General features: G+C 43.9%; 1 long non-coding RNA gene across 1 annotated transcript in view; it reads left to right on the forward strand.

Annotated features, from left to right (window-relative positions):
- LOC142586928 (uncharacterized) overlaps positions 1-19,420 on the forward strand; it is a 59,819-nt gene extending 40,399 nt beyond the window's left edge. The window contains exons 2-4 of the long non-coding RNA XR_012829299.1: positions 5,462-5,538; positions 12,083-12,184; positions 19,368-19,420. This is a non-coding gene — a long non-coding RNA (uncharacterized LOC142586928). The remainder of the gene's footprint in view (positions 1-5,461; positions 5,539-12,082; positions 12,185-19,367) is intronic.
- The last annotated feature ends 7,766 nt before the right edge of the window (positions 19,421-27,186 follow it).

A 27,186-nucleotide genomic window follows, 5' to 3' on the forward strand; every position in this document is an offset into this window, starting at 1 on the left:
AAAGGCTGCGTTATACTTAGAAAGACCATTTACAAACAAGCGACGGCAGCAACGGCGACTTGGCGAGTATTAGTAAACCGATGCTTTCCCCCAAGCAACTGTGGTGCCATAACCCGGCGTGGCCATAAACAGGCCAAGAGCTACAGTGGATTCTCGCTATTTCTTGCAGTGTGGCATGTTAATTACTTGTAACGTTAGCCATGAAAAAAATTTCTTAATAAGGAACTCCTTACTCCGACTTCAATATAACTTTAGTTATTTTTTTACTTATTGCTAACGAGACTACAAACACACTCGCTACAGTGCACTAGAAGGTTCTCTAGTGGTGCGAGCGGTTTCCTGGGAGCGGGCCTTTCAGCGTGAGATGATGCGGCGGCGCTGGCGTAGACCACGCTTGACAAATGTCGCCGGCCGAACTGAAGCCTACAGTGGCGCAACATTATATTGAATGGGGTTTCTTACGAGAAACGCTCTAGCCGGTGCCTAAGAAGGAAAAAAAATAATAAAAGCGCCCATATACGGGCACAGAACGAAGAAATGTTGGCGTGTCCCGTGTATAAGTACGAAGCTAGGAACAAGAACGGGGCGTGTTGGTTTAGCGAGTTCATTAAACTTCAGCTATAGTTGTGCAGCTGTTCGTAAGGAAAGCGCTCAAGCATAGATGAGCTCGTTATTGGGAGGTGCTTGAAGTTTACTTAAAACAGCTTGGCTGATTACTTCAGGGCTATATGTAAATGGAGCCGCGGCTTTTGGTAATGAAGACTATGTTAACTGAGAAACAGTTATTAGGCTAGAGTTAAATACTTCACCCGAGCCCATGACAATTGGCGTTGATTGCCGTGTTTATTAGGGCATAGTAATTAGGACATATGTAATTAAGCCACAGGAACCCACGACTTTGGCTGTGAGAAAACAAGTAATAGGAAGTAGCAACGCAGCAATCCTTTCGCCTTTGTCGTCTTTAGCGTAAGCTAAAGTGACTTTCAACTTTTCTCTTTCCTACACATATCTGCGCCGTAACAAAGATAGCGGATGTTGACAGCGTTGCCAGGTGGCTATGCATCGTGAATGGCATCTATTGTATATCGCATAGACTTGGAGAAGCTAGCAAAAAAGCTGATTTTGCAACTACCAAAGTTGCTCGTGTTGCTGAATGCACCAAACGTCGTTTTCCATGGCGCAGCTTACGCAAAGAAGCTGCAGGCGCTGCTTGCAATTAGGTCACTGCTCGTATTACTCGTTCAAAATGCGCATAATGTTTTACGCATGCCACGTTGCACGGACTTTCTTTCTGTATTGACACAATAGAGATTTACCTAAGAAACGACGGCGTGTTTACACTTGTAATAATAGACTCTGTGGTATCACTAGAGTAGCGCAGGAATTTTGAGAACATCCCATCGCAGTACAGTAATCGACACAGCTAGAGATGCTTGCAATGCCTCACCGATAGATCGCTGTCTGGGAATCCATTGAGAAAATTGCCTCAAGAGGACAAGAGACTCTTCAGAGAAGTGGTGTTGTGCCACTTCACTTCTTCGCGCAGCTCGCCTCACAAGCCATGTGTGGCCAAGGGTCTCAAAAGAAACCAAGCCACTTTACTGCTCCGCATTCGCAAGGGCTCTGCTCGTACCCCTGCGTGGATGTATAAGACGGGCCTGGCGTTGTCTCCATTATGTTCAACGTGTGGTGTGTGCGCTGACATAGAACATTACCTTATGTGCTGTACTCTGTATAACGCGGAAAGGAGTGTGTTATTCGGGTCCCTCAAGAAGACAGGAATTCCTCACAGTTCTCTTCAAGACATTGTTTTCCCACGCGGGAACCAATTGTGTATGAAGGAGGTTTCTCGCCTTCTTTCAAATTACCTGCAGGACACGGATTTGGCCTCCACATGGTGACCTTAGGAGGGACTATTTGTAATTGTGAGGTCTGTGTCTGATTTCTGTGATTTATTTAAGTGTCACTACGGTGGAGCGATTGGCGGTAGCATCTGCAAGGCTAATCCCACAAGTAGCCTGCAACTACTCAACTCAACCCAACCCATAGTTTCTTTATGGGCAAGCGTCACGTACGCCTGTTATACGCACCACTGCTGTATGTAATAGAGCCTGCATTTTTGTTAACTAAACAGGGCAAACAAGAACCATGACGGACAGCGATTGTTTGGCACATGTAAGATTTCTATTTCTAATTTTCCTCTTCGACAATCACGCGCCCAAGCCTGTAGCTGCTTTTCTCCGATTAGGCATAATACCTGGTCGCCATTTTTATACCTCAAATGCATATGAAGTCTATACCATGTTCACGCTTCGCTTAATGATCTTGTGTATACCAATAAAGCTTGAACCTCTCTTCATTAAGCGAACACCAATACAATAGAGCCCGCGTCTAGAAGTATGCACGCCCGGTAGCACACATCGGGCTACATGGAAGCCAATTCATAATATGAGTGCTATCCTGCACATGCGCCAATTGGTAGTACAGCATCAATAGCAGCCTCCACATTCAGAAACGTCCAAGGGGTTCTGCCTATGAATTTGACAAGACTTTACTTTCGCTATTAAACTATTCAGCGGAATGATTACCACTGGCAATAAATATAGTGGTAGGAAGCTTAGGTTCAGCGTGGGCGCAGAAGGGTTTTTAAATTATTTTAAATTGTTCCACAGCTTTCTTCACAAAAGACGATTGTTATAAAGCGAGGATCATCTTCGTACGAGCTTCATTATTTCACCGCAATTTATCCTGAAGGCGTAGAGTCAGAAATATACTACACTTTTGTGGCCACGAGCGATCGCCGGAAGCTCAGAAATCACCACACATGAGAACGACAAGTCAGCCAATAACGTCATGTGGCTTCTCATAAGCGGGCTACCTTTAAACTTGTGCCATCCGGAACTGCCAACTCCAGAGCGAGAGCAATATTTTTCCATGAATGATTTCTCGGGACACGCAACGCACCAATGCAGGCACAAGAACACAACACAGACAAACCTACAGTGTGAAACCAATTCTCGGACATTAATGCTGTAAAGACGATACTTTGTTTTCACAGCAGGGAATGTTTTACAGGACGCCTCCTGTCGCCTACAGCGGCTTTTAGTGCCCCATGCTTGGCGAGTGATGAGCGGACAGTATTGAAAAATAAAGACAGTAAGACTTGTGTGGCGTGTGTGGAATTTATACTCTTATTTTTAACACGCATGACTCGTAGCTATAGGTGTATTCACGGCAATGCCCACCAACATATAAAGTCTCACAATACGTAGAATCATCCACATTGTTCTTTTACTTAAAATAATATGAGACGCAAGATTCATCATCAGCCTTCGAATGAGATGTACGGAATACTAGAGTGGACAGTACAGTCTTTCTTATTGTCAACAGAACAAGGCCAAAAAGAAAGGGTTTGTGTCAACAAAAAGAGTCATTGAAAGAAGCCTTCGTTTATGCAAACAATGGGACTCATGGTTATCTTTTATTTGTTCATAATAAAATGTCATGATTTTATACTGCAGGCTAACCACTGTATGCTGTGCACACACGATTATGGCATCTTCCTGTAAAATGAAAGAAATTTAAATTTTTAACATCAGCAACACCCACACTGAAAATGAACAAACACAAAATAACGTATTTTATATTCTCCTATATATCTTTCCTTTAAAATAAAAACCATCATTTTCACTATACTGTTCTTGACAAAATTATCAACAAACACTAATATCTGAATACTGCCTCACAGATGAGGAAATAAGGAAAATTTTGCGCTTAGCTTTACGACATGACTCACGTGCGACATCAAGCAGCTAAAAACTAAACTGTGCAGTATGGTTTAGGTTTCTTGGCAGTTTCCACACTCTAAGCAACACAATATATCTTAAAATTTATCATTTATTGCCCTGATGCAATAATAACGAGCGGCACCAGGAAAATGAGCTTTATTTACCAGCGGTCTTGTCTCTCATTATTTATGGCAGAGAGATTTCGCCAGTAGCTGAAGTATTGCCTGTGATACTTTCAACTCTACGGCAGTGTAACCAATACATGGAAAGCGCGTCCTTAACTTCAATGGCACCACCATATGCAGGATATTCAGACGCAAAAAATTCTGTGCGCGTCCTTTGTTGAAAGCAGTTCCTGGGGCGCCAAAGTGTGAAAGGGTGCGTTTGATAGTTACAGAACAGTGTTCCGCCTGTTCAAATAATGAAGCCTAATGCAATCAGGCTGAAGAATGTCATAGTTTACTTGGACTACTCCTCTCGCCTAGTTTAAGCATAAGAGCAAAAATAAAAGCATCTCTAATAACAAAATCACGACACTGCAGTAGAAAAAGATTAAAATTTTTCTCATTATAGAGGGATTCTCGTTGATTGAAATCCATATGACTATTTGTAAAGAAAGTACATATTAAGAGCAAGTAAGTTCTATACGTGTATAAACTACAGATTGACTGAACCAAAAGCATACCATGTCATCTGGCTTTGCATAAGTCAGGAATAGTTGTACGTTCTGCCAATATTTCAGACGATATGACAATATGCCGTCATTTTTATCAGCATCAAAATATAATGAATACATTTTGAATTCCTTATGACTTTCTCCCGCTACCTTCATATGCGGCATTCTGACTTTTAAAAACAATTCACTCAAGTCTCAAAGGTAACGATCTTGTTACAGGGAGAAGAGATGTTGAAATATATTCACAGATAATGCCAACCCATTCGCTGGCACACAAGATGGAAGACAGTGTGCGCGACGTCATCGGCCATCGTCCTATTCTCTACTGCCCTTAGCTTCCGTCTTTGGCAGTGCTTGGTAATGATGACCCCAGGCAGCGAAGGCGCCGTTCCAATGCGTGCTAGGTTGTCCGAGGGGTATCGCTCAAGGTTGGTGACGTGGGCGAGATCGCTGGGAGGTCAAGACATGGTGGAACACAGAGGCGCAATTTTATGCCTGACGGCAGCTACTTGGCGTAAAACACGGTACTGGCGAGAGTAAGGCGAAATAAACTTTTCACAACGGCCAACTCGCCGTGACAGTGTCCAAAAAAGTACCATATGACCAGGGTTCATCTGGACATCCCCGTGGTGGGCATCACAGAAGCGTCGTTGCTACTCCTGCAACGTGGTTAGGCGCAGGCGGCCAATCTGCCGTACCACTACAGCTCTTAAGATTGCATCACGGGCGTATTATGACAGCATTTCAAGAATGGCAGCAAGGAGCGTGTGAAATGGCATCGTGGTGCTTCTTCCACACAAGACGTAAAACGGAATAAGCCCGCAGAGTCATGTTGGGGGGAATCGTAGGCAAATTTTACGAAGGGCAAAGTGACGTCCCAGCGACTATAGTCGAAACATACACAGCAAGCATGTCCTTGATAGTTCTATTAAGACGCTCTGTGAGGCCATTGGTCTAAAGGTGGCAGGTTATTGTCAAACTGCGTTTTTTAGCGCAGGAGTGCCAGAGGCCCTCGACGACCATTGATATGAAATAGCGGACCCGGTCGGTGAGGAGTTGTCGCGGAGCACTGTGGTAAGTCGGCAACTTCGGTTGAACAGCTGGTTGGGGGAGCGCCCGTGAACCCGTACAGGCTTATGGAGTCACTTATTTCCGCTTATTTTTGCAGGCAGATAGTGGGAAATGGTACAGGACAACACGAACGGATGGTACTTCAAGGGGCTTAAGACTAAGCGTTAGCTCGGGTGCTCCATCCTAAATACATATAGAAAGAGAATTCGTTTTTCTCGGCAAACACTGTGCCAAATTTGACGGGGTTTGTGGCATTTAAAACAAAAAAATTATAATCTAGTGATAGCTGGTTTAAACTTTTGGTTTAGGTCGACAATTTTTCATTACAAATTTGCAAAAAATGAGAATTTTCAGGAAACTAAACTATCAAGTTTACAACTATGTACCTTAGCAAGGAAGTATAGTATCACAATTCTGTGAATTGCATCTGAGAGTATATCTAAAGCGGACAAAATTTATATGATACAAATTAATCTCAAAAATCTAGTATATCGAAATACAGATTTTCCAAACCCTTGCCCAAAACATAACAATTTCACATAAGATATAAAGTGACATATCAAACTTGTCCGCTTTCAATGATATTGCGGATACCGTTTACAGAACCGCGATATCTGTTCTTGATACAGAAAAATTAAGTTTGTAAACTTCGTGCTTCTATTTTTTTCAGACTAGAGAATTTTTGAAAATCTTTTTTAAGAAAATTCAGCCATAAATCAAAATTTCGCTTCCCACAGTCACTATAATTATACATTATCTCTCAAATGCAGCAAATTTTATTAAAACCGTGCTGGGGTTATCTCAGAAAACTGTTTTTGCGTTTTACATGTATTTGAATAGGCCGCGTTGGAGTTTGGCCCGAGCTAAAGCGCCCTCTTAATGCGGCCAGCTAGGAGTACTGCTGGTTTCTTGTGGCGCTGGCATTGTTCACAGGAAGTGACGTAACGGTCGATAGAACGGTCCATACCACGTCAAAAGAAACGATGCCGACCACAGTCATAAGTCCAAAGGACACCGAGGTGACCTGCGGTAGGAACATCCTGTAGCTTTGGAGGGACAGTGTCACACATATGAGTGGGAGTAACCAAGAGTAGTTTGGGACCACTGGCGTGCATGTTGTAACGGTACAAGGCGCCATCCTACAGCACAAACGTCAGCAGAGAAGTGGGAGGTGTCTCAGAAGTCAACCGAAAAATGACATCTTGCAAGTAGCGGTCACGGCTTTGCTCCTCTCCGATGTTCTCAAACGCAGTAAGCGACAATACGTAGGTATACTCGCCGCTGTCGGGAAGCTTCGGTGGCTCTGCTTCTGTGTTTATTGTTTTCTTTTCTTTTTGTGTTTTCTTTCGTGTTCGTTTTTACAGAAATTTTCCACGTGTTGTATGACGTTTCTAGGGTGTATATATAGCGACGAGAACAGGAAATAAATTATTGAAAGTTAGCGCTGTGTGCGTCAGATGTCCCTTTCTGGCGCCCTATGACGTAAAATTATACCAATATGTTTTTATTCCAGTCTCCTGACGTCAAATTTGCGTAACCGCCGACGAGAGCATCGCGGGATCACCTGCAGGATTGTCTCAACAGACCAATCAAACGCTCTCCTCGTTCAAGGAGGTCACTCTTGTTTGCTTGAAAAGCGAATAACATTTCCTACACTGAGCGGCTTGTCTTATCTAATTGACTCACAAGAGGCGAGCAGCCCGCCCAAGGGTATAGGGATTCAATGGGGCCGAGCCACTGCACTGAAAATCTATAATCATATGAAGAGGGTGCTGCCGACGTCTACGCTTCGTTCGCTTTCCCTTACATAGCTTCCGCTGGCTCGACGACATCGCGGCGGCATGCAACAGAAGCTTGCGAATCACGCTAAAACCGATCCTCAGCAAAGAAGAGTTGGCAGAACGAGGTCGTAAACGTGCCGAAAGGGCTCGAAAAGGTTACTCGACCACCGAAAATGTTTTATTACAAGCAAATAAACCCATGCTCTCCGGCAAGCGCGAGTAGCCAGTGCCTGAGCGATCAGCGGCCACCATCTTTTATTTCATTCGGAACGGGGCAGCCTGCGGCTATTCAGAAGAAAATTCAGTTTTGTTCGGCATATTAATGCATCTCTAACGCATACACGTCACTTTGACGCGGTAAGTTGTTGCGGTTTTGTGACGTCGCGTAGGAGGCAGGTGAAGTGGGTGTAGCCCGAAAACTTTTTACCAATAGCCGAGGGCTAATTGCCAAAAGGCGTCGAATCAGAAATAAGTATATTTGTTTTGTTTGCTCAAATTATGCATAATCAGTGAATACATGTCATATCAGATGTGGAGCTATCGCGGTTTCTATAACGTCGCGTGACAGACAGGTGAAGTGTTGGTGGTCCGAAAATGTTTTTGACCAATGGCGGAGGGCTGATTGCAGAAATGGAATAAAAAAGTTTGGAATAGTTTTACGTTATTGCACCCCCGTTGTCCTTGTTCAGCTTGCGCTACAGCAAAACGAGATCTGGCGGTCGGCGCGACATGCAATCAGCGTCTTCTTGCAATCAGACGCACTTATGCACAACATTTATAAGTATTCTCGGAATCGTAGGGGCCACCGACGGAGAAGTCCAATGGGATTCTTCAGGATTGAAAGCCAGCATGATACTTGATGGTCGGTGACAACTGTGAACTCCCGGTCGTACAAGTGGGAGTGAAGTTTACCCACTGATCAAAGGAGGGCAAGGCACTTGCATTCAGTTAGAGTAATCGCATTCGGCTTGAGACGGAAGACGCTTAGCGTACGCAATATTATGGTCGGAACCATCTTGGCGCTGAGCCCAAACAGCGCCGACTCCATCACCACTGGCATTGGGGCTAACTTCAATTCATGCGGTCGCGTCAAAATGGGCGAGAACTGGTGGTGAAATGAGCCGTATAGTAAGCTCAGTGAACGCAGTAGCTTGTTCCTGACCTCAGACAAAAGTTGCGTCTTTCATGAGAAGTTCCTTGAGAGGGCGTGCAACATTAGCGAAATTGCGTTGGAACCGGCGGAAGTACGAGCAGAGGCCCACAAAGGTTCGAATGACGTTGGCACAAAACAGCACGGGGAAATTCTTGATGGAGCGAACCTTCTCGCGATCAACACAGACGCAGGAAGAATCTACGAGGTGACAGAGCACCATAAGTTGCCGGCGGTCGAAGTTACATTTGGACGAATTTAGCTCAAATTGCGGGAAAGGGAAACAATTCTCGTAACACGATCTAGGTGCGTGGCAATTGTTGGCGAAAATACGGTAACTGCATCGAGGTAGCACAGGCAGACTGATTATTCAAAGGCGTATAGGAGCACGTAAATAATACGTTCATGTGTATCCAGGGCATTACATAAGCCGAACGGCTTCACTTTAAATCGATAAAGGCCATCAGGTAGGAGAAAAGTGGTCTTTTCACGGTCCATGTCGTCAACTACAATCCTGCAGGTTGGTGTTGCAGCCGTATTAGGAAGGCGAAAAAAGCGGGGGGCAGTGCGACGGCTGTTGCTTCCTCAAAGCGATGCCACTCAGCAACAATGTGCTGCGCTGTCGAAAAGTTCTTGAAGACCAGAAGAGTAAACACGTCGTTAGTGATTCCTTTAAGGATATGGGTGACCTTCACCGCTTCCGGCATCTTCTCGTCAACCTTCCGACAAAGCACAAGCGCGTGCGGGATATATGTCACATAAGAGTCAGTACAAGCCTGAACTCGGCACGAAATGTCTTTCTGCGCGGAAATATGGCAGCAAACAAGTTTGCCAAGCAAATCAGTAAGCTTTTGTTTGCACAAATTGCAGCTAGCGACTTCGTCTTGGTGGGTCTCAAAGCTGACGCGGGCCATGCCCATGGGGTGAAAGATCAGGTTAGCAAGCATGACGGTCTCGTCCCAGTGATTGCTCACGGGGACCCGTTCTTATATTTGAAGCAAATCTTCAACGTCGGTATTATGCCTATCAGAAAAGGTTCCCGGGTAGCGCGGTTATGCCACGATGACGGTCGGCGCGGGTGGCAAGGTGCGCGAAGCCTTCTAGCAATAAAGTGGCCTTTACGATGTATGCAAGTAACGCCCACTCCGTAAATCCGTCGTGCGCATTGAAGAGCCTGCAACCTCCACCAAAATGTTACAGGGAGAATTTCAAATAGATATACAGGTATTTGCAACGCATTCACGTGCATAGAAGACGTAAGATAGTCCGGGTGACATCAGCGAGCGTCGTCGGCATCGTAGGTACTACAACATATGTTCGCTCACTAATCGAATAACGAAGTCCTGGTTTTTGTGGTTCTTGGAGTGAGCTGAGCGTTAACTCGGAGAACCTTAATTGACACATCAACACTCAAGTGACCATAGTGGTTTCGGTATATTTCTTATATAGGCTGACAAGCTGATAGCCAAGGGCTCTGAAAGTACATATATCAGCAAAGGCGCAAGACTCAGTTCCTCGTAGGCACTGACTCAGAGGTCACCCATAAATAAACTGGCTTAAATGGTAAAGCTGTCAGCAAGTTGGCACGAAATAAGATGCCGAGAGGGTGATCACGATTTCTAGAGTACTTTTTGTTTTGCTTCTATTTATGGCCCTCAAAGAATAGATATGTTTTTTTTCTTGGCATTAGCTCTAATAGGTTTATTGCATTTGCAATGCTAAGTTGCCAGGCCACCGGTAAAATATCAGGTGTACAACAAGGGCTGTGTGCATGATTACCATGGACGTCAAAAGGCATTATATGTATATAAGTCCAATTTTCAGAAACAAGTTTATAGGTGGCAGTTAGCGGTGAAATTTTCTCTCATATCAAGATATGACAGCGTAGTGTGCCGTGCCAGTTGTTGCTGTTGATTTCAACAAAACTGAAAATACTTGGAACTTTGCAGTCACGTTATTTGCGTAGACCAGGCAAGCACCATGTCCGCTCGTCAAGTCACCACTACGCACGCGCACTGCACTCCGGCTTCTCTGCTGGCGCCATTAACTCGGCATGGCAGCTGCCGCCATCGTTACAGGCTGCGCACTCGCGTGTTACGACAGCGGTTCCGGGTTCTTCGATTTTTTTTTTATTTCGCCAGCCGAGAGGGGAAGCGGAACAGTTATCGTTGCCACTGCCTCCACACTGTGTCAGACTAAACGACTAATGCAAAAGCCACGTTACATTAGGGGGCAGCCTTGCGCCCATCATAACTCTCTTGCATGCGTAATCATGAGAACGATAATCAAAATTTGGAGTCGGGTATCTCGGAGCACAGACACGCTGGAAGAATTCTTCCAACTGATGCTATACAGAAACACGGCTGCCTCTATTTTTTCCATACAAACATACCCACCTACTGCCGTCAACAAAAAGATAATTATTAAATTTTAGTTAATTGGGCTGCTGACAGCGATAATTATCATTTCATTTTGTGTCCCCCTGGCCGCATAATTTATTTACACAGGTGGGCTTCGCGTACCTCCCAGTGCCTAAATTTACCAAAAGCATAAAGCGTAATTCTTAACACCCTGTACTCTAGTGCCATGAATTTTAGTTATCTTGAGCAGTGAATTGCATTAGCCATAATAATTCAGATTAACATTCTCACAAATAAATTACTTCAAAAATGTCTGTCCTGTAAGATTTGGAGATAGAGACAGTTAACTTCTCCCTATCAGGCCGCAAAATTTCCGGAGATGTTTCTTTGTACTTAGATTCATGTGTGAAATTCTCGACAAATGATTCCTGCGAACGGTGGCCCATTTACCGCTATGCCTTGCATCAACTAAAGAGCCACTTTTGCGACACGCACACAGCGAAGGTGGTATGGGAAACCAATAGGTTTTTAAATTACCTTGACCGCTCCCACAGGGGCAGGCATTTGTGTAGACTCCACCAGAGGCTGCGTTCGTGCAAGGTTGACCCAGCTTTGCCTCATGTTGACAAGTACTATGGCCGTCTTTGTTCAAGCAGCACAACCCATAATCGCAATGGTTGGTGAACTCACATTTGTGTTTATAATATCTACGCTGCAATGAAACCATAAATAGAGATTTGAATTATTATGACGGTAATTGTCGCAGACTATAGGAAAGGCAGTTAACGTTTACATAGTCCCAGTAGGTTTTTTAGGCGTGGAATATCATTGCGCAGCCTAATTTGATAAATTGCTTTGGCACATCCAAAGAAAAACATTATTGCACGTATTGAATGATCAGCTCTAACATAAAACACTTGGCTAGTGTTCCACAATTATATGATAAAAAATACGGCCTCTATACAGCGTTCTCTTGCAAAGAAATCTATCAAGCTGGCGAAAAACAACTTTTTGTCATAAAAATGACAAGATATTTTCAGCGTTGTTCTCCGTAAGCAAACCAAGAATTTTCATTGTTGAGAAAAAGGAGGGCGCTAAGGATACTAGTTGTGTTATTTCGAAAACACAGCCTCGCCTTGTAAAGCAAAAATCATGAAGCTTTAGCAAACCAGGGAGTTTCCATCATATGTGTTTCCTTTTATGTGCTCATGTATTCTGAGTTGTCGCTCAACTTGGATTTTGCTACTCTATTCCAGCCTTCTAATTAGTTCAAGTGATGAAGTGACACCATGACTTTCGCTCCGGGCTTCATCTTTCAACAAGAAACACCAACTGCAGTGTTTGCGTTTGCGAAAATGGTATGTATTTCCGTACTCTCTACGTGCTACCGTCCAGTTTTACAGGGCAAACACAACGAAGGCGGGAGATGCAAATTCAAGACGATGAGCAAACGAGAACCAGGTAAAAGCAGGAGCGAGTGTTTCGACAAGTGGACTTGTATTTTTTAAGGCGACATGTGCTTTCCTCGGCACAGTATACATAGGTAGTCTTCTTCTAAAGGCTATAGATTGTATGGCGGGTGGGTACGGCAACGACCGAAGGTGTGTTCGCAGCGAGGGTGTGGAATTGAAAATAAAGGAGTACTGTGCACTAGGCTGAGGACAGGGCTGTTTGTCAGCCGGCGAGTGAACGGCAGCCCTCTTTTATCTGCTTCGCTGGAAGTGGTCGGCCATCGTCTCTCGGAAAGAAATAATAAAAGGAGTGGCAAAAAATGGTGCTCGTGAAAAAAATTGCTGAAATGTAATAAATATATAAATAAAAGAAAACGGAAGGAAAAAAACCACTAAGCAACCAAACGAAGTGTTGCTGCCTATTGCTTGCAATTTAGCATAGCGAATAGATCCTAAAGCTCACTTTCAGACGTTTAAACCTATTGGTTGCAATGTGTTGAACTTATGGAGAATGTGACTGTCTGTATAATCTGTCTCGTTCAGAACGGAAATTCCACTGCAAGATGTAGAGTTTCGGTTCATTGAGGTTGTGACCTGGTTGGTTGAAATGATGAACGACGGCTTTGGAAAGCCTTTCAGCTGTGTCCGCGCGATCTCAGTTTAACCTTTATTGTTCCGTTTCACCGATATATTGTTTCCTACAGAAGGAACATTCCAGCATATAAATCGCATCTGAACTGCAACAAAGCGGCACTGCAGCAATGTAGTAGACATATTCAAGAGTCCAAGCCCTGATTAAGTTGATGTCCTGAAGCGTGGTCTAAAGCTTTGTCGCACCAAAAACGCAGTAAACGAATACGAACTCCACAAAGATATAACAGAGTTTTTAAGACGCATGAGCATCAAGGAGTTCTTTCTCGATGGCCCAGACGCAGGAAAACAATAAAGAGACTATCTTAGACCACCTAGCTCGTGGACACCGGAAACCGAACAGTGCCTTGACTTGGATTGGTACATAAAACTTATCTGAACGGAAATTCTAGAGTCAGCGCGGCACTGCCGGAAACACAAAACTTTGTCCCCCGCTCAGCACCAAATCCTTAAAGAACCTGCGGAAAGCATTTGTATTGTAAGAAAACCAGCTGAAAAAGGTGGCACTATCGTAATCTCGCCTATAGAAATGTACAAGAATAAGCCCTCCAAACAACTTAGCAACCACACCCATTACAGGAAACTTGACTCTAAATCGACTTCAGACTACAGCAATACTGTGAAAAACAATAGCGGAGCTCCTGTAACGGAAGAAATCGCGCAATCTTAATATCACTTCATGATGCCCAAGAACAAGGAAGCCAGTCACTTTTACCTTCTAAAAATGCACAAGGTTCCCGTAGAAGATTTATTTATAGCGGAAATCGCAGGTCGGGGCCTATAGTGTCTAATAACTGCATACCCGCCGAGTCAGTATCTAAATTCTTAAATCACCACCTGTGAATCATCCCTACCACCCTCCCATCTTTTCTTCAAGACACGCCGCACTTCCTTCGGATTATCAACGGCATCAACGCCAACCAATTACTTTCCGACCACGCTATTCAAGTCATTTTGGATGTTTTTGCCCTTTACACTAGCATACCAATGAGTGCAGGAATTCAAGCAGTACCGAAATCTCTCGCAGCCAATCACCAAACGCATGCTCTTGAAGTTTACCTGTCACTTCTTGGGTTAGTTCTCAAGCTCAACTATTTCCAATTGCATTCTATCGACTACCTGCAAACTATTGCCACTAGCATGGAGAACATCATTCGCTCTCATGTGTGCGAATAATTTCACAGGACAGCTTCAAGCAAACCTATTCATATCCTATCTTTTGAAACCACAGCCCGAGCTGCGTTAGATGGACGACATAGATATAATATGAGAACACAACACAAGTGCGTGAACAGGCTTTATTAACCATTTCAGTCGCTTTAACCCGAGTAATAAATTGATTGCTCACAACTCTCCTAGTCAGATAACTGGCTCGACACTACGGTCAACATGGAAAACTGAAAATTGATATCAATATTTTACCAATTCCTACTGTGAACCAGCAATATCAAGGCTACAACACCCATCACCCGCGACACAGCAAGCAAGAAACTTTTGTCGCACAAGTGAACCGAATAAGATCAATCTTCAGCGAAGACAGCAATTGCATCCACTACCCAAGTGACCTTAAAGCAACGCTAGCAGAAAGAAACTATCCAGAAGTTGCTCTCGAATAAGCTTGTGATGTCACGTCGAGATTGGACCGACAGTCGGAGTTAGCTAACAAACAGCCTACACTAGAATATTAGAGACCGCCAGCTTTGAACAAATATTCTGATGTCCTCCCAAACATAAACAACATCCTATGAAAATACAACCCAACCTTATCAAGTAATGAGCATCTGAGAAAAGTGTTTCCGGATGTACTAAGGGTTGCTTGTCGCCGCAAGAGAAACATTAAAGATATGTTAGTTGATGCAAAAGTCAGTCAACATCATTCCCCCGTAATAATAGCATGTTGTCGCCCCAGGTGCGAAACATGCCGGCACCTTCAATGTGACACCAAAATTAAAGCACCACCATAAGTTATACACACGAAGTGAAGACTGCCTTTACTTGTACCAGTTCGCTTGTGATTCATATACCTGAACGTTCCATCTGTAAGAAACAATATATTGGTGAAACGGAACAATCAATGAAGATAAGATTAAACGGACCTCACGCGGACGCAGCCAAAAAGCTTCCGAAAGCCATCGCCGGGTATTTCAACCAACACGGGCATAACTTTGATGAACTTAAACTCTACATCTTACAGTCACATTTCCACTCTGAACGAGAAAGAAAATACGGAGAATCATACCTTATCCATAACTTCAAGACATTGCAACCAATAGGCATAAACGTTTCAAAGGGCGCTTTAGAATATATACGCTATGCTAAATTTCATCCTGTAGGAAACAACACTTACTTCGGTTGCTTAGTGGTTTTTTACTCCTTTGATTTCTTTTTTTATTTATATCTTTATTCCACTTCAGTAATTTTCTTTCACGAGGACTGTTTTGTGCTGTTCATTTTATTATTTCTTTCAGAGACACGATGGCCGGTGACCTCTAGCAAAGCAGATAATAGAGGGGTGCTGTGCGCAGGCCAGTTGATACACCCGTTGACACGCGGGAGTGTCGTCGGCCTTGTCCACAGCACCCCTTTATACTCAATTCTACACCGTCGCCGCTAACACACCTTCGGTCGTTGCCGCACCCAGCCGCCTCTCCCTATTAGACGCATACACTAAGATGTGTATATGCTGTGCCGAGCAAAATCTTCAGTTGTGAGAAGGGTGCATTGGCATATACCTAAACCGAAAAATATGCCGAACATTTCGCTCACGAGCAAACCCTAAGAGTGGTGAGATGGGTCACCAGAAAAATATGGTTCTGAGCCACGCGTTAACCAGGCGACCATGGAAGCAGCCTTTCTGTATGCTGGGACAGCGCATATACGATGCCTCCTTTAAGATACAGTTGGCTTGAAAAAGACAAGTCCACTTGTAGGAACGCTGGCTCCAACTTTTGAGTTGTTCTAGTTTTGCTCATCTTCCAGTTTTTAGAATTTTATATCCCGTACAACTGACGTGCGGAGGCCTTTCAAAGGAAAAAGTTGCCTTAATGTAGAAAAGTGCTAGTGGCAGTATGTATAACAACCTAAATGCAAAAAAGTTCAGCGTGCGTTTTTCACCACTGCACCACAGGGAAAAATGGGACAGGTGCCAGAGTGCAAATGACGAGTGCCGTCACCACGCAATGTTCGCAACTGTTGCCGAAGGTGCAGTACCGATAATATATTCAAAATATGTGGTACTTTATGACCGTTTCCTTAACATATATAATTCAGTTGTCTGTGCCCATTAAGGATGGTCTGCTTCACAGTTTGGGAAAACATTATTCATTGCTAGCAAAACATGCCACTAGTAAATACCACAACTTCCCTGAAAGCGCTAACATCAGAATTAACTATGTATATGGCCTTGAATTGGGTTTTTCTCATGAAGAGATGCAGTACGTGCCTGTAATTATTGCACATGATGTTAGGAGGTGCGTTCTTCACGGTGTGTGGCTGGCGCGCACGTTGAATACCTTTTCCTGGTGGTCGACAAATTAAAAAAAAATCGGAGTTCTTCCGGAAAGGCGAAGCACCGATTGCGATAGCAAATTAGTAGGCAGCTGTACGAAGTAAGGGTAATAGGTTTATCGGCCGTAGAAACTTGTAAATGTTCGCTTTCTAATTAAATTAGGAATGACAAATTGTTTAAGCGTCACTCAACGAGGACGTAGAAAGAAACAGACACACGGAGCCTCAGCACTGTCTTTGTGTGCCTGCTTCTTTCTACGTCTTTTCTTAGTCGCGCTTACGCATTCTATCAGTGATTCAAACCAACTAGCCCCTCAATGTTTTCTAACTAAATTAACGAGCATGGTGTCACGCGCGCACATGTAAACATCAACGCACACTGCACGACGGCAGCGGAAGCTGTCTGTGAAAATGGAGTTAGGAATTGCGGCAGCAGCCGCGAGCCAATTGACCTCCGTGCGTCCGTCGCTTCGACATTAGAATTAGTGTTGGAAACGTCGAAAGCAAAGCGCATACGACGTTACAGGTACTACGCGCACAATATAAACATGGCAGATTGCTTCGAAAATGAAGCCCGCGCTGGCGCGCACTTTAGCCACATCGCCGACCATTTTCACGACACACAGCGCCGGAAACACATTCCTACGGCGTCGGCAAAAAGCGTTTACTACGGCGTCCGCGAATCATGTGGCCAACGCCGTAGCAGATGCCGCGATTGTCTCCGCTCTGCACGGAGCAGCGGGCGAGGAGGACATTGAGGCACCGTAGCAGTCGCCAGAGAATAGCACCCCTCCACCCTCGCCTCACCCTACTGCTTGGCGCGCCACAGGAGAAGGCACGCATCCTGGCCACGTTCTCTGCTTGCGCACGCGAGATTTAACCGTGGTCAACCGGCTCACCCTCACACGCTTTCACTCATACGGAACCTCACGGCGACGGTGATGCCGACGGCAGAAATGCGCCTGGAGGGACCACACAATTGATATCACAATAAAAACAATTGATGCTTTGCTTCATGTACAGTCGAAGCGCTATTTTAAACATGCGAGTCTGAAGTTATGAAGCGGTTAGGCAGCCATGTCCTGCGGACAGTGACAATGCACACTGATGATCGTCGTGCCTTTAAGCTGTGTCTTGACTGCAGTGCTCAAGTACTTGTATTATGCTATATCTGCCAGACTTCTGTTGACTGACTTTCATCAGCTTACTTGTCTTTTTGAAGAAGAGTTTATTTAAGAGTTTGTATAAAAGGGTATTCAAGCTAGCCACTCTACATGAAACTGTCGCTGGAAACACAAGTGAAATGAAAAAAAAAAATCTTGGCTCTGTCTTAACCCGGCTAAGCACGGATATGCAGAGTGAAAGCTTGGTTTAGCCTGCTTAAATCTTGGTTTAACTTGATTAATCTTTAATTTAATTGTAAATATTATACTAAGGTATAGAATCATTATTAAGCCAGGTATGAAGCCTGTGCAAAGTCGGTGGCTAGACATGACTGTGATTTAGCTTGGGTAGACACGCGTGGTTCAAATATGCGAGGCCTCTTGTCCCACAGGGAAAGCGCAAGCGCTAGGCATGCAAAGAGACACGGCGAATATGCGCATGTTCGAAACACCGACGGACAGGGCGCGAACGTGGTCGCTACATTGATCTCCATGGTGCGACGCCTGTTGCTTTCCGGACACACTCCAGTGAAGCAGTTCGCCGGGCGATGTCCGCGGGGTGGTTAGACGCCGCTTGTTCGACTAAGGCTGAAAGCCTCCCGCTCCCGCGCAATGCTCAGAGAAGAAGGCCCGGCCTCGCTCTCAGCCAAGCCCAGGCTCGACCTGACTAGGCGAGCGCGGCGCTCCTCGTAGGAAGGCTCGCGGCGAGTCACGTGGTCAGGTGGCACCTAGCGCACGCGGCGGCGCCGGAGCTCGGCGCGGCGAGTCACATGATGCGTTGCCAAGGTTACGACGCAGCTGCGGTCAAATGAAGGTCAAATTCGAGGTGACGGCGAAACTCAGCTTCGCGGAATTAGTCAAGCGCTTTAAAAATCCCGAATGCATCTATCGGATGCAATAGGGGCTAACACGAAGCGATTGGTGATCTCATCTAAACCAGAGGTGTTTTCATCATCATCATCATCACCAGCCTGGTTACGCCCACTGCAGGGCAAAGGCCTCTCCCATACTTCTCCAACAACCCCGGTCATGTACTAATTGTGGCCATGCCATGCCTGCAAACTTCTTAATCTCATCCGCCCACCTAACTTTCTGCCGCCCCCTGCTACGCTTCCGTTGCCTTGGGATGCAGTCCGTAACCCTTAATGACCATCGGTTATCTTCCCTCCTCATTACATGTCCTGCCCATGCCCATTTCTTTTTCTTGATTTTAACTAAGATGTCATTACCTCGCGTTTGTTCCCTCAGCCAATCTGCTCTTTTCTTATCCCTTAACGTTACACCTATCATTCTTCTTTTCATAACTCGCTGCGTCGTCCTCAATTTGAGTATAACCCTTTTCGTAAGCCTCCAGGTTTCTGCCCCGTAGGTTTTATTCCTCCCAATTTTTTATTCCTCCCAATCCAGGTCTTTGAATACCTCCTGTAAGCACGCTGTGAATAGCATGTTTACAGGAGGTATTCAAAGACGTGGATTGGGAAGAATTGGGGATAAAAGTTAATGGAGAATACCTTAGTAACTTGCGATTCGCTGATGATATTGCCTTGCTTAGTAACTCAGGGGACCAATTGCAATGCATGCTCACTGACCTGGAGAGGCAAAGCAGAAGAGTGGGTCTAAAAATTAATCTGCAGAAAACTAAAGTAATGCTTAACAGTCTTTGTACTTCACGAAACTGTTCAAAGGTGTTGACACAAATTATTGACAGTGGGCACATCATCTAGCATCGAAGCGGCGTCACGTCAAACCCGTTACTAATCTTTCTACAGGTGTTCCTACCTGTGCTGTCTGCTACGGCCAGTGCATCGGCTCATCAGACGAATTCCTTCTGCACTTCCGCATGAGCAATGTAATCCCAACCAGCAACGACACGTGCGGAATCTTGCGACTCAATATGAGGGCACCTTGACTACGTCGGCCGTGGTTAAAAGAAAGCTTGCTACGCCAGCATCCCCTCAGTGGGCACATCACCGGGCATCGGAGTGACGTCGTGTCAAACCCGTTACTATTCTTTGTACAGGTCAGTAACAATTATTCTACAGTTTAAACCTTGTTTCAACATTGGATCGTTGTTTTATCAGCTGGCGTGCCCAGGCTGCCTGCATGCGCTCTTGATTAGTGTGCGGAATCTTGTTTTGTCTGGGCCGATGTTGTGGGGGGACATTAGCTTAATCCAGGATGGAGTGCCCAAGAACTTCACAAGCACTTATTTTACAGCCATATATGCACACAAGATATGCTTGACGCTACTGAATCTAATTTGAAAAAAAATATATAGACAGCATATCCACAAGCCTGTAAAGAATGCCTGTGGATTTAGAAAATCGAACCAGACGCAACAACCTCATGGTTTTGGTTATTACGAAAAAGCGAGAACGAAACAATCGATACTTTTAATGACAAGGTCGTCATTGATATTTTTCAAAATACATTTGGCGCTAATGTGTGCTCAATAGAAAGAACACACAGAATAGGGCGTCGTTAGCCAAAAAAACTTTGCCCTGTGATACTGAAGTTGTTCGATCATCGTGAAAAGAATAAGTGTACTTAAGAATTGTTCCAAAATAAAAAGAAAACGCATGTCTGTGTGTGAAAGTTTTCCGCTATCACTAGGCAACTAAGGAAGCAGCTGAGAGATAGTACAGGCAAGCTACGCGAATCGGGAAAGAAAGTAAGGCTCATTAACGATAAAATTAAGGTTGATAACGAATTGTTTTAATGAAATGTAGAAGAAATAGCAAGAGTACCAGTGTCGAGAAATCCAGGTAGGATGAGGCAGAGAGATGAATGACCAAGGAATAGCACAGAACATTTCACTTGACTAAGTAGGAACACTAGCAGCATTGTTAACAAGACCACTGATTCGGGGAGTATTGTCATCTCGCATAGTCCAGAAACCATGTTGCTTACTGAAACATTGTTAAACAGCGACATTAATGACTTTGAAATTGTACGCCCGGGTTTCAGCATCCATAGAAATGGCAGAGATTTGCGAGTTGGTAGAGTTGCGGTTATGCTCAAAACTCGTTAGAGGCGTTAAGACAGGCTGACATTGTAGGACTTGAACGTGTCATGGTTAAAATCATCTTGAAAGAATGTGCTTGGATAATTGCAGCTTTCTATATGGCGCCGAGGTCCAAGAAGATCTTCTACGAAAGACTTAATAACATCTTATTGTTTTAAAGGTATCACTACTGTAATTTAATGCTTGTTGGAGACTACAACCTTGTCCATGATGCCTAGGACTATCTTCTTGATGTTATGCGGTTTCATATTGTAATGCAACTGCTTAAAGTACCGACTCGTGTTCAAAGTACCAGACAATTGGTCTTAGACCTATTCTTGGTCAACCACAGGATATTTTAGTGTAATTTTACTCTCCATATCCTCGAGGGCATATCGGACCGTAATATTGTATGCCTCAAAATGCAAGAAATGTCTGTAAAATGGTAAAACAACAATCGTACGTGCCTGCATTTTCTTGTGCAAGCGATGTGGGCGCATTAGATGTACTAGCCAGCTCATTTCGACACTTTGTCTCCATCTACGAGTCGGATAGGCATTCAGTTGATAAGCTGTGGAACTTATTCAAGAACCTTGGGATCAAATACATTGGCGACTTTGTACCACATAAGTGGAAAGTAACTCGGAATGTAAACCCCTGGATGCCAAACGAAATTATACGCACGGTACGAAGACTGAAAAAATGAAAACGAAAATTGAAGCGACGTAAAATGGCATCCCCAAGCAGTCAGATATACGCACTGAGATTACAGCTGAAAGATTTTCATTGCCGGTGCCAAAGCTCGCTACCATAATGCTCCCTACCAAAGCTCCCTACAAAACTAAAAATTTGATTTCTTCACCCCGGGCAAAATTTTGGATATATCTCTCACAAAAGAAAGAAATCAGTACTTGCAAGATCTCGTTATCAACAAACTGCTGTGACTGCCAGCAAAGAAATTGCGTGTGTTCTTAATGAATTCTTGTGCATGGTTTTTGCTAGTGAGAACGGTACAGACCCTGGGTTTCTTTCCATGAATTAGCGCCAATTGACCATATAAACATAGAAGAGGAGGGCGTGTTTTCCCTTTTGGTCAAGCTAGATAATAAGAAATCCCGCGGGATCGGCAACATACCAACTGCCTTCTTCCTAAGATGAGCGAATCGTGTCCTAAATACTTGAATTTAATATTTCAGAAATCTATTGCTCGAGAATAATTTCACTACGACTGGCGTCGCAACAAACTGACTCCCATACCAAGAAAGCCCAACCAGTCCATGCCATCCATGTATAGGCATATATCGCTATTACGCGCACGTGTTAAAGTACAGGAGTACATAATATTCAAGCACATTTCCACGTTCATAGAAAGTGATGGTTTAATGGACAGGCGTTGGTTCCCGACTTTGCCATTGGCATGGACAAGCTGAGCCACACTGATATCTTAATCCTCGATTTCTAAAAATGCATTTGGCCGCATTTCAACAACAGTGCAAGAAAATATATTCAGGTGTTGACACCGCGCGTGCGAGTTCGTCCATATTATGTTTGCCCACGCCGAGACTGGGACCGCATCTCGCAGCGCCCTCTACGACGGTGGCGAGCGAGCTGTACCGGCGTAGAATTACTGTATATGCTGTCCTAGGTAGCAGAGTTACGCGTCTGTTTGATCAACGCCGCTCGCCCTTCCATTGGCAGAAGGCCATCGCGTGGGTTCCAAGAAAATGTGCACTGCAGCGAGGCTGGCGCTCGGGCCAGTTTCTTATATTTCCTGCCGCCGCCGCTGCATCGAAATGGATTGACACTAGTTAACGCCAGTCAAGTTCAAAGCGAATTCAGCTCTTTGTTGCGTTCGTTTTCAATGTGCGCAGCATATCGCGCTACGGTTGTTCGATAGCAGTCCCATGGTTCCAAGCACATGAAGCGCACGTGAAGAAAAAGCACGCCTTCAAAACTCACATGCAAGCACAATGACGCAGCACGTGTCTTGCCCCCGAGACTGTGCCCGCATTTCGCAGCGCCCTCTACGACGGCGCCGACCGAGCTGCAACCGAGCCCATCATAATCTGGCCGCGCGAGGGAAGCTTTTTCGCGAGCATTCAGGGCAGAGTGTCAGCACCTGTCTATATTGTTCTTACACCGTGGTTTCAACTCAAAATAAATCATTTCTGAAAAACGACTCTTTATTAGCTTGGATCGAAGCATATCTAAACTGCAGGCATCAGTGCGTCACGGTTAATGGCAGTAATTTGCCATCTGCGCCCGTTCAATCCCGCATACCACAGCATCTACCCTCACGCCTCTGTTCTTTTTGGTTTTCATTATTGATATTGTCTATGATATTCGGGTCAAGATATGGCTTTTCGCTGTCGAATGTGTCCTTTATGAGGAAGCTAACGCCTACAGTGACCAAGTTCTTTTAGATAACTCCGTATCTAAAACTGAAAAATGGTTCTCGACATGGCAAATGAACATTAACCAGGAAAAAACTGTAGGAAAGACCCCTTAAAATTCCTATAAATCCAGAGCAAGCATTGCTTGTCTCTTGTTTCAGCATATGCGTACCTTGGCTTGTTATCACACCTGATTTAAAATGCAATGAACGTGAATTATAAAGTAAAAAATGACTAACAAAACTAGGACACTTAAGACAAAGCAACCCACGAAATTCAACTACTTATCTGAAAAACATATTAAACTAAAAACCCTCACACCAAGTTCACATAGGAGAACTTCAATCAGCACAGAAGAAAGCTATAATAATTACATATATTACTTTCCAACGCCATACATCGCCAACAGCTCTTTTGGGAAGCGCAAAATAAGAACCAGTAGAATAGAGACGGTATCGTGAAGGACTGAATCTATTTTGTATTATATATGATAGCAAGTTATCAAATGAAAAAAGCAAGTACATGAAGCGAATCTTGCGCCGCGGAACGCATTCGTCTCATCAAAAACAAAACTTGCTCAACAACTCTGCAATACCAATATACACATGTATTCCTACTTGCGCCGTTTGACTAACGAGTGGAATGATTTACCACCCTAGGTTCTCGAGAGCGCCGATCTGAAATTGGTCATTTGTGCGTTGCCTCCACCGTCTTACTAAGAATTCCACTGCGATTTATTTCTACAGTTTACTTAGTTATGGCCCCATTGCACTTGGAGTGGCTGCTTTGTTGCTACTTAACTTGTCGTTTTTAAAATTAAATATGACCGCCTTTATTTATATTATTGCTCTGGACATTATATGCTGCACTGTCCGTGGCATCTGGCCTTGCTTTTGTCGGCGAGGATAACTAGGGAAGTTCTTCTACTTGGTATTGGACATTATCTTTTTGTACGGTAGGTGTATCGGTTCGACCACTGTTAGTACATTACATTAGTGGCAGTTGCTACTCCTGTGGTGATTATGTGGTGTTAATTGGTATTGCTGTTTTGATTTGTGTTTCATTCGTACTTTCATTCTATACGGTAATTACTTGTTTCTTTTTTTTTACTGCAGTCAGATAAGCTCTACATTTCATACTGTTTCTTTTTGCTTCTGCATTTCGATTGGTATGGTAATTAAAATGCACCGCTCACCCCTGCCTAAAGTCTCGCGTTTAGACTTGTAGTGTTTCCTTAAATAAAGTCCAAAATAATTAAGCAGACCCGTTCATTTTATACCCATGCATGCTATCCGCTACTTCAAAAGGGAATACTTACTACAGCAGGAGATTTAAACATCTGGCCTTCAGCTATAAATGCCGAGAACGCTAACAGGAGCGCAACACAGGTGGCGTGGAAGTAGAAGAGGTTTCGCTCCATGCTGCTTTTCAACAGAGGCGCGGCAAGTGCTAATGAAATTATCCCTAACGTTGAAGTTTTTATAGTGCTCCACCGCCCACAATTGATTTACGTGAGAGGACGCACTTGAGGTTCTTCGTTTGCATTTCTTCTTAGAAATAAAACTTGCATTGTAGTTTTGTCGAGTTGATTGCTCTTTGTCTTTCCACGTACCGCGACATCAACAGATGTTTGAAACGTGAACTTTAAAAAATCTGCACCTATATTTTCCTGATGCCCAAAGCTCCTTGTTTTCTCTCTTGCTCGCAGTCTGGCATTTCTTATTTAGCAACGTTTCTTGATCTGACTTGATTGACATGTGTCATTGCATGCCGGTCGGTTAGTAATTTCTGTTGTTTTATAGATAATGTAACGCTGGCTATATGATCATGATAATGTCATTGATGAGGTGAGCTCACACCTACTAACGGGGATTGGCAAAGGGCATTCACAGCTACAGAGACGCCGCCGCTTCAGTCCTTTCTATTTCTTCAATGTGCTCCAGCATGTGTGCGTTTCTCATTTACAAAAGGTATATGCGCTTTCAAGTCGCATGCAGATATTATGAATACTTTAATGAAAACTCACTGAGCATTAGATTACGCTGCGAAACAGAATAGAAGGCAAAGTAGAAAATTTCATTGATATGGCATGTATGTGGGAGAAAAACCATGAAGTGTTCGACACGATATTTACTTACAGACAAAATTTACGGCGGAAAGAAACTGCATCTTAACTGGTTCATGCTTATTTATTATGAGTGGCAGCAATAATTAGTAAGGACAAAACAACACTCGCGCTATTTGCATCTTTGTCGTTTCTTCCGGCGTTCTGCCGCAAAGTTACCGAAATTGGAGCAAGAATAGTGCTTATTAGATATAGAACATTTATGCATTGCTGGGGGTGTACAAACATGCTAAATTCTGAAATGGATTAATATTATCGTGGCTCGCTTATACTACAGTGACGTATAGAATGCTGTCGAATATTTCCTTCTTTTGTAAAATAAGGAATGACAAGCTATTTGAAATCGAGGGAAAATGTTGACGCAAGCAACCATTGTTAGGAGTGGTAGCGCTGCTCGCAAAATCTAAGGAGCACTTTTCAGCTCACGAATTGAACAGATAACCTCATCTGTGTTTCTTTACAATAGGCAAACAAGCATGTATCTTACCGAGACAGACCACAAATCTTTTCTCTTGATTATGGCGAAACAATTTATTATTTAGCCACTCTGACTGTTCTTGCATCCCTCTCCAAGCATTTGCGGTAGTATTTCAGCCAGTTTTTCACCAAACACGATTCCTACATATGAACTTTTCACGTGCTATTGCAAGCTTAGGTTATTGTCACTGTCACCGTTCACTGGACATGATCACATTTCAGTAGCATACTTTTACTTGTAGGCGCCTCTGTTCGGTAGACGTGTATTTGCATATGACATTCAAATATTTCAAATATTAGATAACTTCAGTTCTTACCAGGCTTGCTTCAAGTAACATTTTATATTTATTTGTTAAAAAGCGAAAAGTATTCACATGAATATCGGAAAATAATTTTGCTGCATAAGTTACATTCCATTATAATTCAAAGTTTTTATTCTCGAGCACACCTGAGGCTGATATTACGTAATTCAATTATAGATGCAAAATGTCAGGACAGGAATTATGCATTGCAGGAGTAGAAAGCACCACATTCCCTGCGGTTACTGGTACAATGTTTCAGAGTCTCAAAGTAAGCATCAATGAAAGTGTTGCATATAGTCTTCCTAACTCCCAACTCAGCGCTTCCACCCAAGAAAAAGGAAATGCTTGCCTCTTGTAATGTTCCCAGCATGGCGACAAGCTAAAACGCAATATTATTGAAGTTATTTTTCAAGCAAAGCTTTAGTTGCCTCTCCCTTCGGCGTTTGACATAGTGGCAGCAGGGCGGGACCGACAGAGGTGGAGGATCACCGAAAATTTTTTATCAATCATGGAGAGCTGCTTGTAGAATTCGAATAGAAAAGTTGGCAAAAAGTTCGCGCTATGGCACCCCAGTCTTGAGATAAGGGCCATCAAAAACGCTATGAAGTTGCACTGTTGTTTAACTTACTTCCTTGACTCAATGCTCTAACAAAGGCTAACAGTAACTGGAATGTCCACGTATTTTGTCCGATACTTTCGGAAACAATATCTCCAAACTGGTGCCGTAATGTGGATTCATTTCAAGTGACTTGGTCTTACAAACTCACAGGCTACATTTGGTAAACAACAATATGGGCCCCGACATGTTTTATTCAAAAGTAAATTAGCGACTGGTATATTTGTTCATTATGTGTTTAGATCTTAGGGCTAGTAATGTCCACCTCTTGGAAAAATTCAGCTCAAGTGCCAGGAACACTGCGACAGGGTGGTCTTATAACACAGGACATACATCGAAAGCATGTCCGCAAGAGTAAACCTGAAGTGCTCTGTGAAGCAGCTGGTTGTGGTGATGTGCTGAGATACCTCGGTGAACAACACGACATTGAAGAAGAAGTTTGTTAATGACATCTTGAATGAACACATGGATTCGGTCACTCAGAAGTTTGCACGAATCACCGTAATGCACCGTAAGATGTTTTGAAACGGGAAGAAGGAGACCTCACATGTCGTTGCAACGGGCGTAGTGGCCGCTCCTGCATATCCAGGGTGTTGGTCTGTGGACAAATTAACGAAGAGATTTCCAGCAGTTGTGTATAGAATTGGTTCTTGAAGATGTATGCCAAGCCC

Source organism: Dermacentor variabilis, chromosome 7, assembly GCF_050947875.1.
Source record: "Dermacentor variabilis isolate Ectoservices chromosome 7, ASM5094787v1, whole genome shotgun sequence".
Lineage (NCBI taxonomy): Eukaryota > Metazoa > Arthropoda > Arachnida > Ixodida > Ixodidae > Dermacentor > Dermacentor variabilis.